This window comes from Astatotilapia calliptera, chromosome 23, assembly GCF_900246225.1.
Source record: "Astatotilapia calliptera chromosome 23, fAstCal1.2, whole genome shotgun sequence".
Classification (NCBI taxonomy): Eukaryota; Metazoa; Chordata; class Actinopteri; order Cichliformes; family Cichlidae; genus Astatotilapia; species Astatotilapia calliptera.
Window position 1 is genome coordinate 29568299 of NC_039323.1, and position 18645 is coordinate 29586943.

Below are 18645 nucleotides of genomic sequence, written 5' to 3' on the forward strand. Positions count from 1 at the left end.
AAAAAGAGAGGAGATCACCTTGCTTAAACCCATGTTCTATATAGATTACAGCTCTGATCTGGAGAACACTATTTTAAAATACTGTGTAGGGTTTTTGTCAAATGATTAAGAAACAGACTCTCTGTCACAAGAGACAGAAAGGTTGTATCTTAAAAGAAAAGTCTCCAAAATTTGGTAGAGTCTGATGTCATGCAGTTTCATAAACATGTATTCTTCCCAAAGAATGACACCTGAAAACTTTGCATTAAATGAACTTTTCTTTTCCCTTTTTAGGAGGCGCCTGATATCAACGTGAAACGCACTGCAGTACTTCGTGCCCTTCCTGTATGTCTATGTCTGTGTCAATTTTGGGCTCCTGAGAGGGGTTATCATCCACTTCCTGCTCCACAAAGGCTTTGTGTGGATACTGACGCTTCACTGTACCATCCTGTCTGGCAACCTCTGCTTCTTTTCGTATTTGTTTTGCAGAACAGATCCGCATGTTCCCTTCAATAAAACCAAGATGACGTGCAATGAATTTATCTGTCCTTATTGGGAGATTTTCATGCTTGAACAGACCATGTTTAATGTTCTTGAACTCTGCTTCAACATTAGCTGAAGTTGCAGTGAGTTTTTCGCTCTGAAATAGGGGAACCATTTCTCCAGTCCAGAGTGGTAGGTATCCTCCCAATCTAATTAGGTGTGGGACGAGCTCAGGTAGATAGTGCATATTGTCTCGATAACCATGATCTTCAGCATGGCACCTGCTCCCCTCACAAATATCTGCCACCCACTGCCTTAAGTCGGTGTTTATTTCTGTGCATGGATCCAATCTAATGTCTTCTTCTTCCTTGTCATCAGAAACAGATATATGGTAAATGGCCTGCATTTGTATAGCGCTTTTCTAGTCCCTAAGGACCCCAAAGCGCTTTACACTACATTCAGTCATTCACCCATTCACACACACATTCACACACTGGCGATGGCAAGCTACATTGTAGCCACAGCTGCCCTGGGGCGCACTGACAGAGGCGAGGCTGACGGACACTGGCGCCACCGGGCCCTCTGACCACCACCAGTAGGCAAACACGGGGTTAGTATCTTGCCCAAGGATATTTGGCATGCAGCGAGGAGGCAGCCTGGGATCGAACCACCGACCTTCTGATTAGTGGCTGACCTGCTCTGCCACCTGAGCTACAGCCACCCTATATATATATATATAGTCTCATCTGCAATTTTTCTTTTCAGATTTGATTTGGACACTTCTGACATAATGGGGTTTCCAAAACTGTCACAGCCTTCTGTCTCACTTAATGCCACAATAGCAATGCTGCGTATTAGGACCTTTGCTTCTTCCAAGGATTGGGACTTGACAAGTTGTGCCATTGATCGCACGTAGAAATCCCTCACCCGATGAGGCTTTTTTCCTCAAACAGTCCCACTGGCAAATCATTTTGAATAAGTGTGTCACATCCACTCTAATGAAACATTCAATTCAATTAAATTTTATTTATATAGCGCCAAATCACAACATAAGTCGCCTCAAGGCACTTCATAGATACAGAGAAAAACCCAACAATCATATGACCCCCTATGAGCAAGCACTTTGGCAACAGTGGGAAGGAAAAACTCCCTTTTAACAGGAAGAAACCTCCGGCAGAACCAGGCTCAGGGAGGGGCGGCCATCTGCTGCGACCGGTTGGGGTGAGAGAAGGAAGACAGGATAAAAGACATGCTGTGGAAGAGAGACAGAGGTTAATAACAGATATAATTCAATGCAGAGAGGTGTGTTAATACATAGTGAGTGAGAAAGGTGACTGGAAAGGAAAAACTCAATGCATCATGGGAATCCCCCGGCAGCCTACGTCTATTGCAGCATAACTAAGGGAGGATTCAGGGTCACCTGGTCCAGCCCTAACTATATGCTTTAGCAAAAAGGAAAGTTTTAAGCCTAATCTTGAAAGTAGAGATAGTGTCCGTCTCCTGAATCCAAACTGGAAGCTGGTTCCACAGAAGAGGGGCCTGAAAACTGAAGGCTTTTATTCGATTCCATTACTGTGGGGGGGCTGGTTGACCTTTTGACCTTTACATTTTCATTAATATCTTTAAAACAGAGGCAGCACAAATGACAATTTTAGCAGCACAAACCAGCACAAACGTAGCACAGTTGATTGACACCAGTTTTGTTTGATTCCATTAATGTGCGGGGGCTGGTTGACCTTTTGACCTTTACATTTTCATTAATATCTTTAAAACAGAGGCAGCACAAACGACAATTTTAGCAGCACAAACCAGCACAAACGTAGCACAGTTGATTGACACCAGTTTTGTTTGATTCCATTAATGTGGGGGGGCTGGTTGACCTTTTGACCTTTACATTTTCATTAATATCTTTAAAACAGAGGCAGCACAAACCAGCACAAACGTAGCACAGTTGATTGACACCAGTTTTGTTTGATTCCATTAATGTGCGGGGGCTGGTTGACCTTTTGACCTTTACATTTTCATTAATATCTTTAAAACAGAGGCAGCACAAACGACAATTTTAGCAGCACAAACCAGCACAAACGTAGCACAGTTGATTGACACCAGTTTTGTTTGATTCCATTAATGTGGGGGGGCTGGTTGACCTTTTGACCTTTACATTTTCATTAATATCTTTAAAACAGAGGCAGCACAAACCAGCACAAACGTAGCACAGTTGATTGACACCAGTTTTGTTTGATTCCATTAATGTGCGGGGGCTGGTTGACCTTTTGACCTTTACATTTTCATTAATATCTTTAAAACAGAGGCAGCACAAACGACAATTTTAGCAGCACAAACCAGCACAAACGTAGCACAGTTGATTGACACCAGTTTTGTTTGATTCCATTAATGTGGGGGGGCTGGTTGCCCTCTGATGACCTCTACAAATTTTCTTGAATATCTTTAAAATGATAGCGGCACAAACGTAAATTTTTGCAGCACAAACCAGCACAAACGTAGCACAAATGTTTGACATCAATTTTGTTCGATTCCATTAATGTGGGGGGGCTGGTTGACCTTTTGACCTTTACATTTTCATTAATATCTTTAAAACAGAGGCAGCACAAACGACAATTTTAGCAGCACAAACCAGCACAAACGTAGCACAGTTGATTGACACCAGTTTTGTTTGATTCCATTAATGTGGGGGGGCTGGTTGACCTTTTGACCTTTACATTTTCATTAATATCTTTAAAACAGAGGCAGCACAAACCAGCACAAACGTAGCACAGTTGATTGACACCAGTTTTGTTTGATTCCATTAATGTGGGGGGGCTGGTTGACCTTTTGACCATTACATTTTCATTAATATCTTTAAAACAGAGGCAGCACAAATGATAATTTTAGCAGCACAAACGTTTGATACCACTTTTGTTGGATTTGAAGAAGGTGGTGGGGCCAACTTCACTCACATGCTTAATGGCTCAAAACACCTTATGCAATTATAAACTGATACGCACCTACTGGCATGCCCCTTTTAATTTCTTCATAAATGTTATTTAATGTTATTATTACGGCAGCACGGTGGTTAGCACTGTTGCCGCACAGCAAGAAGGTCCTGAGTTCAATTCCACCATCACGCCAGGGTCTTTCTGTGTGGAGTTTGCAGGTTCTCTCGTCATGTTTGCGTGGGCTCTCTCCGGGCTCTCTCCAAAGACATGCAGCTTGTGGTGATAGGTTAATTGGTTAATCCGAATTGCCCATAGGTGTGAATGTGAGTGCAAATGGTTGTCTGTCCCTGTGTGTTGGCCCTGTGACAGACTGGCAACCCTGCCTCTTGCCCTATGACAGCTGGGATAGATTCCAGCACCCCCTGCGACCCTTAAAAGGATAAGCAAATGGATGGATGGATGGAATTTTATTAATATCTTTAAAATAATAGCACCACAAACAAAATTTTTTGCAGCACAAACCTGTGACATCAACTTTTGTTTGATTTGGGTGATGTGGGGGGGCTGGTTGACCTTTTGACCTTTACATTTTCATTAATATCTTTAAAACAGAGGCAGCACAAACGACAATTTTAGCAGCACAAACCAGCACAAACATAGCACAGTTGATTGACACCAGTTTTGTTTGATTCCATTAATGTGGGGGGGCTGGTTGACCTTTTGACCTTTACATTTTCATTAATATCTTTAAAACAGAAGCCGCACAAACCAGCACAAACGTAGCACAGTTGATTGACACCCATTTTGTTTGATTTGATTAATGTGGGGGGGCTGGTTGACCTCTGATGACCTCTAGAAATTTTGATTAATATCTTTAAAATGATAGCAGCACAAACCAGCACAAACGTTTGATACCACTTTTGTTGGATTTGAAGAAGGTGGGGGGGCCAACTTCACTCACATATGTCATGTCTACAGAATTCTCATTTTTCATGCCTGTGGAGTTTATTATATGGACGTGGTGACAGTGTAAAGACAGCCTGCTCTTCTGATTTAACTTTTCAAGCATTCACACTAATTAGTGTTTAAACCTCCCATGGTTCTATATCTGGGGATGTGGCTTTGGTTTGCACTGATGAAAGCTTATAGTTGAAATGTGTTTGACGGTAAATGGTCAATAAAGAAGACAGCATTTTGTTTTGTTTTTACACAATGATTTTGTCATGTGCTGTGTGCAGGCAGGAACTGTGGACTCAATGTGCAGACACTTGGAGGTAAAAGTGTGAACTCAAAACAGCTTTAACGCTAAACACAAATATAACAAAAGCAAGAATACCAAAAGAAACTTACACAGGCAGCCAAACAGAACACACAGCATAGGATGAGGGAGATCGCAACAAAGACCAAAGAAAACTCAGGGCTTACATACCCAGAGAGAGCCATCAGGGAATGGGAGACAACAGAGAAACACAGCTGGGACAAATAAGGGTAGCGAGACAAGGGAAGCAAATCCAGATACATTAACATGAGACATGGACTTTCAAAGTAAAACAGGAAACATAACACAGACAACGCGGACTTGACGAGGGGATACAGCAGACAGGGGGAGACAGAACAACTATGTAACACAGAGACAGAAACCAGAAGACAGAACTCTAAGAAACCAAAAGCCTAGAAATGATAAATAATGGCAAAATCAAAGTTCAATAATAATGTAAAACTCAAAATTTTGGGTCAACGAACCCAGGCACCCTAACAGATTTATTGTTACAGTTAATTTTTTTCTATTTAATTATTTAGTTACAGTCCACCATACCTCTGATCCCCTGTCAATCCATCCACCCCCTTTTTAATGGTGTATCTGATTCAGGGTCATGAAGGGCTGGAGCAGCTGTCACAGACTGAGCAAGGTACACCCTGTACAGGTCACCAGTCTATGGCAGTGTCCCACTGTGTGTATTTTAAAAAGTACCGCATCTTAAAAACCACGGCTGCAGATAGATGGCCTTGGCAACTCTTCACTACATTATGAGGGGGATTTTATTATAGCAAATGACAAAAAAAAATGGACCACTCATGATCTATTCAAAATACAATCTAGAGATGTTTTAGTCCCTTAAAGAGAGCTAATTATCTTTGTTTCCAGCTCCATACTTTAATTTGTGCACTACAGCAAATTTGTGTGATTCATTGCTGAAAATATGCTTATTTATCCTATACTGAGTCTTGGTGCAGTCCTTCAATTTATCTTCCATTTGAAATACGCCAGTTTAGCTGTCCTCTCTTTGAGCCAACCTTTGTCTTATTGGCTGCTCCTCAGAAGTTTTGAATAGCAGGTGGGTGGTACTTCTGTGCTTGGAGCAGGGATTACTTGTACATATACTGACCTCATTATTTGAAACTTGGCCCATGTTCGATATGAGCATTCACCATTTATATATACACAATATCTGTTGGTGTGTGTGTGTGTGTGTTAGAAAATATGGAAAAGGAATATTAAGTATTGGTCGAGGAGTTTGATTTCCAAACCAAATGCAAATCTTACTTTCATTCAGCAGTCCACCTTTTCTCAAAGCTCAGTTAAAGACACTTTTGACAATGTCATCTGGGTTGTAGCTTTGTTCCTGAAGATGTGCATGTCTTCAGGAATGAAAAGAAAGAAAGAAAGAAAGAAAGAAAGAAAGAAAGAAAGAAAGAAAGAAAGAAAGAAAGAAAGAAAGAAAGAAGTCCAGGAGATCTGAGTAGTTATTATGTCTGATGAAAAGAACAATCGAAAACAACCAAGGCACTTTGTCTTCAGGTATTTGTATTAGGATCAGCACAGATTTCACTCTCTGGCTTTATTTATAGCATAATAAGACATTTTACTTTTAAAAATCAAGGACACCAACAAGGCAGATAGGGCACATGCACTGGGGCCACAAATGTCCCAGGTTTAGTCCGTAATTCAATTCAATTCAATTTTATTTATATAGCGCCAAATCACAACAAAAGTCGCCTCAAGGGGCTTCATAGATACAGAGAAAAACCCAACAATCATATGACCCCCTATGAGCAAGCACTTTGGTGACAGTGGGAAGGAAAAACTCCCTTTTAACAGGAAGAAACCTCCAGCAGAATCAGGCTCAGGGAGGGGCGGGGCCATTTGCTGCGACCGGTTGGGGTGAGAGAAGGAAGACAGGATAAAAGACATGCTGTGGAAGAGAGCCAGAGGTTAATAACAGATATGATTCAATGCAGAGAGGTCTATTAACACAGCGGTCCCTAAGCGCCACGGACCGGTTCATGCCCGACAATATTTTTACAGACCGGCCTAGTACCGGTACCGTAAAAAAGAAGATTTATTCATAACACACGTGAAAAGACCCAGGAAAACCGAGTTAACGATAAAAACGATAACAAAATAACGCTAAAAAAACGATAAAAATCCTGAAAACCATACATTTCACACCTGAGCCTCAACTCTCAACTCTCGTGGTCCGGTACCAAACGACTCACGGACCGGTACCGAGGCCCGGGGGTTGGGGACCGCTGTATTAATACATAGTGAGTGAGAAAGGTGACTGGAAAGGAAAAACTCAATGCATCATGGGAATCCCCGGCAGCCTACGTCTATCGCAGCATAACTAAGGGAGGATTCAGGATCAGTGCTCTAAGTGCTCTAATGGGGTGATATGGTACTACAAGGTCATTAAGATAAGATGGGGCCTGATTATTCAAGACCTTGTATGTGAGGAGCAGGATTTTGAATTCAATTCTGGGTTTGAAGGGAAGCCAAAACAGGAGAAATATGCTCTCTCTTTCTAGTCCCTGTCAGGACTGTTGCTGCAGCATTTTGGATTAGCTGAAGGCTTTTCAGCGAGTTTTTTGGACATCCTGATAATAATGAATTGCAGTAGTCCAGCCTGGAAGTAATAAAACATGAACTAGTTTTTCAGCGTCACTCTGAGACAGGATATTTCTAACTTTAGAGATGTTGCGCAAATGGAAGAACGCAGTCTTACATATTTGTTTAATACGTGCGTTGAAGGACATATCCTGGTCAAAAATGACTCCAAGGTTCCTCACAGCGTTACTGGAGGCCAAGGTAATGCCATCCAGAGTAAGAATCTGGTTAGATACCATATTTCTAGGCTTTTCAGGGCCGAGTACAATAACCTCAGTTTTATCTGAATTAAGAAGCAGAAAGTTAGCGGCCATCCAGGTCTTTATGTCTTTAAGACATTCCTGCAGTTTAACTAATTGGTGTGTGTTATCTGGCTTCATGGACAGATAGAGCTGGGTGTCATCTGCATGGCAGTGAAAATGTATGCTATGTCTTTTAATGATGCTGCCTAGGGGATGCATGTATAGTGTAAGCAGAATTGGTCCTAGCACTGAACCTGTGGAACTCCATAATTAACCTCAGTGTGTGAAGAGGACTCTCCATTTACATGTACAAATTGGAGTCTATTAGATAGATATGATACAAGCCACTGCAGTGCAGTACCTGTAATACCTACAGCATGTTCTAATCGCTCTAATAGGATATTATGGTCAACAGTATCGAATGCTGCACTAAGGTCTAGCAGGACAAGCACAGAGATGAGTCCACTGTCAGAGGCCATAAGAAGATCATTTGTAACCTTCACTAAAGCTGTTTCTGTGCTGTGATGAGCTCTGAAACCTGACTGAAACTCTTCAAATAAGCCATTCCTCTGCAGATGATCTGTTAGCTGTTTGACAACTACTCTTTCAAGGTTTTTGATATGAAAGGAAGGTTGGAGATTGGCCTATAATTAGCTAAGACTGCTGGGTCTAGAGATGCTTTTTGAGTAAAGGTTTAACTACAGCCAGCTTGATGGCCTGTGGTACATAGCCGATTATTAGAGATAGGTTGATCATATTTAAGATTGAAGAATTAATTAATGGAAGGACTTCTTTGAGCAGTTTTGTAGGAATGGGGTCTAAAAGACACGTTGATGGTTTGGAGGAAGTAATTATTAAAGTTAACTCAGAAAGATCAATTGGAGAAAAAGAGTCTAATATAACATCAATGGTACTAAGAGTAGCTGTAGATAATATTACATCTGTGGGATGATTATTGGTAATTTTTTCTCTAATGATAAAAATTTTATTTGTGAAGACGTCCATGAAGTCATTACTAGTTAACGTTAAAGGGATGGTTGGCTCAAAAGAGCTCTGACTTTTTGTCAGCCTGGCTACAGTGCTGAAGAGAAACCGGGGGTTATACTTATTTTCTTCAATCAGTGACGAATAGTAAGATGTTCTGGCTTTGCGGAGGACTTTCTTATAAAGCAACACACTATTTCTCGAGGCTAAATGATGATCCTCTAAATTTGTGACACGCCATTTCCTCTCCAGCTTACGAGTCATCTGCTTTAGGCTATGTGTTTGAGAATTATACCACGGAGTCAGGTACTTCTGATTTGAGACCTTAGTTTTCACAGGAGCTACAGTATCCAGAGTTAAATGGCAAATGGGCCCTAAGGACCCCAAAGCGCTTTACATATCCAGTCATTCACCCATTCACGCACACATTCACACACTGGCGATGGCAAGCTACATTGTAGCCACAGCTGCCCTGGGGCGCACTGACAGAGGCGAGGCTGCCGGACACTGGCGCCACCGGGCCCTCTGACCACCACCAGTAGGCAACGGGTGAAGTGTCTTGCCCAAGGACACGATGACCAAGACTGCCCAAGCCGGGGCTCGAACCGGCAACCTTCCGATTACAAGGCGAACTCCCAACTCTTGAGCCACAGTTGTATGTAGTGAGGAGGTGAAATTATTAACAAGATAATCGACCTCTGTTGGAGTAGTATTCAGATAGCTGCTCTGCTCTATGTTGGTACAGGGCATTGAAGATGATAACAGTGGTTGGATTATATTCTTAAACTTAGTTACAGCACTTTCAGAAAGACATCTACTTTGATAAAGTCTACTTTCCACTGTTGTGTAATCAATTATTTTAAATGTAAATGTTATCAGGAAATGATCAGACAGGAGAGGGTTTTCAGGAAACACTGTTAAATGTTCAGTTTCTATGCCATATGTTAAAACAAGATCTAGAGTGTGATTATTAAAGTGGTGGGTGGGTTCTTTTCCTTTTTATGAAAAGCCAATTGAGTCTAATAACAGATTAAATGCCATGTTGAGGCTGTCATTTTTAGCATCTACATGGATGTTAAAATCACCCACAATAATTATTTTATCTGAGCTGAGCACTAAATCAGATAAAAAGTCTGAGAAATCAGACAGAAACTCTGTGTAAGGAGATGGGGGGGGGGTAGCAGGAGGAGAGAAGCTGCAGAGATGCGTGTGAGACTGCAACTCTGCTTCCTGGTCCCAACTCTGGATAGTCATATTTTGGGGGGTTTAATAAATCTGTCCATATTTCTAGAAATGAGAGCTGCTCCATCCAAAGTGGGATGGATGCCGTCTCTCCTAACAAGATCAGGTTTCCTCCAGAAGGTTTGCCAATTATCTATGAATTCCACATAGTTTCTGGGACACCACTCAGACAGCCAGCAATTTAAGGAGAACATGCGGCTAAACATGTCACTCCTGGTCTGATTGGGGAGGGGACCAGAGAAAACTACAGAATCTGACATTGTATGGGCAAAGTTGCACACCGATTCAATATTGCTTTTAGTGACCTCCGATTGGCGTAACCGGGTGTCATTACTGCCGACGTGAATTATGATTTTACTGAATTTACGTTTATCCTTAGCCAGCAGTTTTGCATTTCCTTCAATGTCGCCTGCTCTGGCCCCTGGAAAACAATTGACTATGGTTGCCGGTGTCTCTAGCTTCACATGTCTGAGAACAGAATCACCAATTACCAGAGTTTGACCCCCGGCGGGCGTGTCGCCGAGTGGGGAAAAACAGTTAGACACATGAATGGGTTGGTGGTGTACCTGGGGCTACTGTTTAGGACTATGCTTCCTCCTCACCGTCACCCAGCCACGCTCTTTCCCCAGCTGCTTGGGGTCTGCCGGGGAACAGCTAGCGGGGCCTACGCTATCTTCGGCTGCACCAGTTACAGGGGCCTGGCTAGCTACGGGTGAATGAAGGGTGCGAAGCCGAGTCTCCCTTCCAATGTGGATCACATCAGCCAGAAACAGGCTCTTGTGAAATGTAGATGACCTCAGACAGCAGCGCAGGCCCTGCTGTCGTGAAGTTGGCCTCAGAGGGAGCACTAGCCCTGGTGCAATGTGGATGGCCTAAGCCAGCAATACAGGCCCTGGTATGTTGACGATAGTCTCACAAGGAGCACATGCCGTGGTATAATGTGGATGGCCTCAGCCAGTAGCAAAGGCCCTGTTGTAATGTGGATGGCCTCATCTACCAACACTGGCCCAGGTGAAATGTGGATGGTAATGGCCAGCACCACAGACCTTGGTGTAATGTGGATGGCCTTAGCCAACAGCACAGTCCCTGGTGTGGTGAAGATGGCCTCACAGGAAGCACTGTCCCTGGTGTAATGTGGATGGCCTCAGCAAACAACACTGGCCCTGGTGAAATGTTGGTGGTATTGGCCAGAACCACAGGCCCTGGTTTAATGTAGATGGCATCAGCCAGCAGCACAGGCCCTTGAGTAATGTGAATGTCCTCAGCCAACACCACTGGCCCTTGTGTAATATGGATGGTATCAGCCAGCACCAAAGGCCCTGGTGTGGTGATGATAGCCTCACAGGAAGCACTGTCCCTGGTGTAATTTGGATGGCCTCATCCAAAAACACTGGCCCTGGTGTAAAGTGGATGGCATTGGCCAGCACCACAGGCCCTGGTGTAATGTGAATGGCCTCATCCAACAACACTAGCCCTGGTGAAATGTGGATGGTATTGGCCAGCACCGCAGGCCCTGGTGTAATGTGAATGTCCTCAGCCAACACCATTGTCCCTGGTGTAATGTGGATGGTATTGGCTAGCACCACAGGCCCTGTTGTAATGTGGATGGCCTCATCTACCAACACTGGCCCAGGTGAAATGTGGATGGTATTGGCCAGCACCACAGGCCCTTGTGTAATGTGAATGTCCTCAGCCATGACCACAGGCCCTGATGAAATGTAATTGGCCTCAGCCATGACCACAGGCCCTGGGGAAATGTAAATGTCCTCAGCCAGTAGCACAGGCCCTGTTGTAATGTGGATGGCCTCATCTAACAACTCTGTCGCAGGTGAAATATGGATGGTATTGGTCAGCACCACACACTCTGGTGAAATGTGCATGATATCGGTCAGCACCACAGCCCCAGGTGTAATGTGGATGGCATCAACGAGCAGCAGAGGCCCTGGTGTGGTGACGATGGCCTCACAGGAAGCACTGTCCCTTGTGTAATGTGTATGGCCTCAGCCAACAACGGTGGCCCTGGTGAAATGTGGATGGTATTGGCCAGCACCACAGGCCCTGGTGTAATGTGAATATCCTCAGCCAGTAGTAAAGGCCCTTGTGTTTTGTGGAACGCATCAGCCAGCAACACAATCCCTGGTGAAATGTGGATGGCCTCATCCAGCACCACAGGCCCTGGTTTGGTGATGATTGCCACACAGGAAGAACTGTACCTGGTGTAATGTGGATGGCCTCATCCAACAGTACAGGCCCTGGTGTGGTGAAGATGGCCTCACAGGAAGCACAGGCCATGGTGTAATGTGGATGGCCTCAGACAGCAGCCAGGCCCTGGTGAAATGTAGATGGCCTCAGCCGGCAACATGCGCTCTGGTGAAATGTAGTCTGCCTCAGCCAGTGGCACAGGCCCTGTTGTGGTGAAGCCAGTAGTAAAGGCCCTTGTGTTTTCTGGAACGCATCAGCCGACAACACAATCCCTGGTGAAATGTGGAAGGTTATCATCGAGTAGCACAGGCCCTGGTGTAATGTGGATGGCCTCATCCAACAGTACAGTCCCTGGTGTGGTGAAGATCGCCTCACAGGAAGCAGTGTCCCTGGTGTAAAGTGTATGGCCTGAGCCAACAACAGTGGCCCTGGTGAAATATGGATGGTATTGGCCAGCACCACAGGCCCTGGTGTAATGTGAATGTCCTCAGCCAGAAGCACAGGCTCTTGTGTATTGTGGATCGCATCAGCCAGCAAAACAAGCCCTGGTGAAATGTGGTTGGTATCAACGAGTAGCACAGGCCCTGGTGTAATGTGGATGGCCTCAGCAAGCAACACAGGCCCTGGTTTGGTGATGATGGCATCACAGGAAGCACTGGCAGTGGTGTAATGTGGATGGCCTGAGCCAACAACACTGGACCTGTTGAAATGTGGATGGTATTGGCCAGCACCAAAGGCCCTGGTGTAATGTGGATGGCATCATCCAGCACCACAGGCCCTGGTGTGCTGATGATGGCCTTACAGGAAGCACTGTCCCTGATGTAAATTGTATGGCTTCAGCGTAATGTGTAATGTGGATGGTATTGGCTAGCACCACAGGCCCTTGTGTAACGTGAATGGCCTCATCCAACAACACTGGCTCTGGTGTAATGTGGATGGTATTGGCCAGCACCACAGGCCCGTTGATTCCATCCACATTAAACCAGGGCCTGTGGTGCAGGCCCAAACCATCCACATTTCACCAGGGCTTGTGTTGCTGGCTGATGCGATCCAAAATACACAAGGGCCTGTGCTACTGGCTGATGCCATCCCCATTACACCAGGGCCAGTGGTGTTGACTGAGGACATTCACATTACGCCAGGGCCTGTGCTTTCCTGTGAGGCCATCTTCACCACAACAGGGCCTGTGCTAGTGGCTGAGGCAGACTACCTTTCACCAGAGCGCATGTTGCCGGCTCAGGCCATCTACATTTCACCAGGGCCTGGCTGCTGTCTGAGGCCATTCACATTACACCAAGGCCTGTGCTTCCTGTGAGGCCATCTTCACCACACCAGGGCCTGTACTGTTGGATGAGGCCAATCACATTACACCAGGTACAGTTCTTCCTGTGTGGCAATCATCACCAAACCAGGGCCTGTGGTGCTGGATGAGGCCATCCACATTTCACCAGGGAATGTGTTGCTGGCTGATGCGTTCCACAAAACACAAGGGCCTTTACTACTGGCTGAGGATATTGACATTACACCAGGGCCTGTGGTGCTGGCCAATATAATCCACATTTCACCAGGGCCACTGTTGTTGGCTGAGGCCATACACTTTACACCAGGCACAGTGCTTCCTGTGAGGCCATCTTCACCACACCAGGGCCTGTACTGTTGGATGAGGACATCCACATTACACCAGGGACAGTTCTTCTTGTGCGGCCATCATCACCACAACAGGGCCTGTGCTATTTGCTGATGCCATCCACAATACACCTGGGCCTGTGGTGCTGACCAATATCATGCACAATTCACCAGGGCCAGTGGTGTTGGCTAAGGCTATTCACATTACACCAGGGTGTGTGGTGCTGACCAATACCATCCACATTTCACCAGGGCCAGTGTTGTTGGCTGGGGCCATCCACATTACACCAGGGACAGTGCTTCCTGTGAGTCCATCATCACCACACCAGGGCCTGTGGTGCTGGCCAATACCATCCACATTTCCCCAGGGCCACTGTTTTTAGCTCAGGCCTGTGACAAAGTGGCTAGGACAGAATTCATTTGCCATTTGTCACTTGCGTATATTGTTATTCTGTGTTCTGTTATTTTACAGTCAGCCATAATGCTTTCATTTAGACATTGCTGGTGTAACTTCTCTTAACACTAGTGATGGGACGTTCTGTATCGAGGCTTCGGAGCGTGTGTCGAGTAATGGAGGGGGCGTTTCCGCGAAGCGCGTATCGAGGCTTGCTTCATTTATGGGAGGAGCTGAAAATGATGACGTCCGAAGCCTCGCTGCCCGGCTGTACCACGTGACTGGTTCATGAAGTGGTTCGAACTTTGCCGCGAGATATGACAGCGATATAAACCCCTCAGACTTCATTCAAAAATGTGGGTGTTTGATGGAGAGTTGCGGTTAGTGAGAGTTTGGAGACCGTATGGAGGTTTATGAGAGTGAGGAAAGTCAGGAGAGAATGGAGCCAGCTAAGAAGAGGAGGATGTCCTCCCCTGTGTGGGAACATTTTGATCTTATTCCTCCCAACAAGGTATTTCTACAGAAGATGTATTTTCATGATACTGATGGTGCAATACAATTTATGTTGAGCTGTCTTGACTTTTGTACAAGGTGAAGTGTTTGCTATGTGCCAGGGAGCTGGGATATAACAGCAACACCTCATCCATGCTTAGGCACTACAGAGCTTTGCATGAGAATAAGGGGAACACCGATCGTGGAGCAAGACCAGGTGAGCCATCAAATGCAATGATAATATAGGATGCAGTAATGTTACTAAATGATATAACAATATTATACAACTGTTATAAGTTACGTGTGTGATATTTATATTTGTGCTTTATCTTTATTGTCTTTCCTCAGGAGAACAATCTCAAATAGATGAAGACCTGGTCAGCATGGTGATTGAGGACTCCCAGCCATTTAGCATTGTGGAGGACAAAGGATTCAAAAGATTTGTTAAATCATTAAATCCTAGCTATGTTCTCCCCACTAAAATGTCATAAAAGCAGTGAAAATTTAGTTTTTACAGAATAAAATGTGAACAGGCAGGACTGAGGCTCAAAGCCTCAGTGTGTAGCTGTCCATACCTCAACGTTACAAAAGCACAACCACTGTCCACACCCCAACCACACCTCACCTCACAGTAAATGATCATTTCCATTTCAAGCATTTCCAAATAATCATTTCCCATACTGCCACTATAAATATACACAGTATACTGCCATCACTACAATATACATGTTTTACACACTCCTTTTGTTGTTGACATTTACAGGCTGTGTGCAAAATGCCACACTCTTCAAATTCATGCCAGCTATTATTTTTACGTCCAGTAGGTGTCCTGCTAGAGCAAATGAAGCTTCATGAAGCTTCGCGTTGGGGTGAACCAATTGGATGAAAAGCTTCAGTGCTTCATGGGGCTTCATCTGCCCATCACTACTTAACACACAATATCCCGGGTTTTGTTTGTGGTAGTAGTAGTTACATTCTTTACATCCATGCATGTGTTTTAAAGCAAACACTAGTGATGTGACGTTCTGTATCGAGGCTTCGGAGCGTGTGTCGAGTAATGGAGGGGGCGTTTCCGCGAAGCGCGTATCGAGGCTTGCTTCATTTATGGGAGGAGCTGAAAATGATGACGTCCGAAGCCTCGCTGCCCGGCTGTACCACGTGACTGGTTCATGAAGTGGTTCGAACTTTGCCGCGAGATATGACAGCGATATAAATCCCTCAGACTTCATTCAAAAACGTGGGTGTTTGATGGAGAGTTGTGGTTAGTGAGAGTTTGGAGACAGTTTGGAGACAGTTTGGAGGTTTATGAGAGTGAGGAGAGAAAGTCAGGAGAGAATGGAGCCAGCTAAGAAGAGGAGGATGTCCTCCCCTGTGTGGGAACATTTTGATCTTATTCCTCCCAACAAGGTATGTAAATTTCTACAGAAGATGTATTTTCATAATACTGATGGTGCAATACAATTTATGTTGAGCTGTCTTGACTTTTGTACAAGGTGAAGTGTTTGCTATGTGCCAGGGAGCTGGGATATAACAACAACACCTCATCCATGCTTAGGCACTACAGAGCTTTGCATGAGAATAAGGGGAACACCGATTGTGGAGCAAGACCAGGTGAGCCATCAAATGCAATGATAATATAGGATGCAGTAATGTTACTAAATGATATAACAATATTATACAACTGTTATAAGTTACGTGTGTGATATTTATATTTGTGCTTTATCTTTATTGTCTTTCCTCAGGAGAACAATCTCAAATAGATGAAGACCTGGTTACCATGGTGATTGAGGACTCACAGCTATTTAGCATTGTGGAGGACAAAGGATTTAAAAGATTTGTTAAATCATTAAATCCTAGCTATGTTCTCCCCACTAAAAAGGCCATAAAAGCAGTGAAAATTTAGTTTTTACAGAATAAAATGTGAACAGGCAGGACTGAGGCTGAAAGCCTCAGTGTGTAGCTGTCCATACCTCAACGTTACAAAAGCACAACTACTGTCCACACCCCAACCACACCTCACCTCACAGTAAATGATCATTTCCATTTCAAGCATTTCCAAATAATCATTTTCCATACTGCCAGTATAAATATACACAGTATACTGCCATCACTACAATATACATGTTTTACACACTCCTTTTGTTGTTGACATTTACAGGCTGTGTGCAAAATGCCACACTCTTCAAATTCATGCCAGCTATTATTTTTACGTCCAGTAGGTGTCCTGCTAGAGCAAATGAAGCTTCATGAAGCTTCGCATTGGGGTGAACCAATTGGATGAAAAGCTTCAGTGCTTCATGGGGCTTCATCTGCCCATCACTAGCAAACACTACTAACCATCAGATCATCTGAATTCTCTTCTGTTTACAGGCACATGTCTAGTAAATTATGTTTCTTTATGTTGCTTTGGTTATACTTACCATGGTGTCCATGTTGTGCTTGCAGGTCCTATATGTGAGACAGGTGTATGGGAAGGGCCGCCCACTACTTCCTGTTTATATAGGGTCATGAGGTCAATGATTGGATCACTGGGTGTAACCAAATGGAGGGTTTTTCATTTTGTATAGTATTGTTTGTTTTCTTTAAAGTAGCCTTTTGAGTTATATTGTATCCAGTGTTTTACTTTACAAACTATTTAGTTGCGTAAATGAGTTTGTCAGTTTCATGCATGACTTTATTCCTGTTCTTTGTTTAGAATTGTATTATTTGGTTTGACCTATTTTGTTCAATGGTAGGGACTAACGAGGTCAGGTGTGGGCAAAGTCTTGTATAAAGCCAGTGGGATTTTTGCATGCCTGATTGATTGTTTTATGGTAAAAGGGAGATGCTAGCAATAAAGTATGCTTAAAAAGAACTTCAATTGTCTGCTAATGCTATTTACTTATCACCTTCCTTGCTGCTTAAGCTATGCTACATCACAAATGGTGGCAGCAGTGGCTCCAGGCCAATAGGTTATAGCAATGCAGAAATCAGCCAAGTCAAGGAAACCTCAAGGGCCAACAGAATTTCCCCCAGAGGAGGCCCAAGATGATGGCAACCTGCCAGAAGCTACGGGTGAGCACAGCACGGAAGCACAAAGTCTCTCAGAGCTCTCAACTTTATTAAAAGGCCTGATGCAACAGCATGCTGACCGTGAGGCAAAATGGGAGCAGGACAGACAATGCCAGGATGAACGGTGGCATAGAATGCAACACCAGTTCAGCCAACTGCAGCAGGAGGTCCAGTCGGAGCGCCGGGAGCATCAGATGCTGTGGGAAGGTGCAGTAGCTGATTCCGGAGTGCCTCTGAGTTCCTCAGTGCGGCAAAAGGTGCAGCAACCTGTTCAACAGCGAGGAAACCCCCCTGAATCTTCCACAGCACCACATTCATCCAATCTGGGCAGAGTAAGCGTTTGGAAAGGCCCGAAGATGCAGCCCTATGGTGAGGATGAAGATATTGAACATTATTTAACCACTTTTGAGAGGATTGCAACAGGATGTCAGTGGCCACAAGAAGAATGGGCACTGCATCTGGCTCCACTTTTTAGTGGTAAAGCACGTGCGGCATATGTTGCTATGGACACTGAAGAAACAATGGACTATGATAAGGTAAAAACCGCCGTTCTTGAAAAATTTGAAATAAGTGCTGAGACTTACCGAACCAGATTCCGCAACATGACGGTGAAGGACGATGAGACACCCAAAGAGCTGCGAACCCGCCTTAAAGACCTATATGAAAAGTGGATGCTTCCAAAGGAGAAGACAAAGGACCAAATAGGAGATGTCATAGTGATGGAACAGTTTCTCAGAGTTCTTAACCCAGAGCTGAGGACCTGGGTGAAAGAGCGCAACCCCACCACTTCAAAAGAAGCTGCAGAGATGGCAGAGGCTTTTCTTGCAGCCCGACGCCCACAAAAAGGGTACATGGTAGGAAAATCCAGTTCAGCCAATGTTTTTGTGGGTAGGTCAGGGGGTGGGAATGGGTACAAAGCTAAAAGCCCTAAACAAAGTTCCCCAATCACTAGCAGTAGCCGCGCTAGAGAATTAAAGCAGAGAGGCCCGTTGGTGTGTCATGCCTGTGGTCAAGCAGGTCACTTTAAGGCAGATTGCCCAGGTCAGCAAGTCAGTAAGACTTACATGTGTCTTTCACCACAGTGTTTTGACTTGCTAGAGGAAGAAACAGAGTCTCTAGTACCCTCCA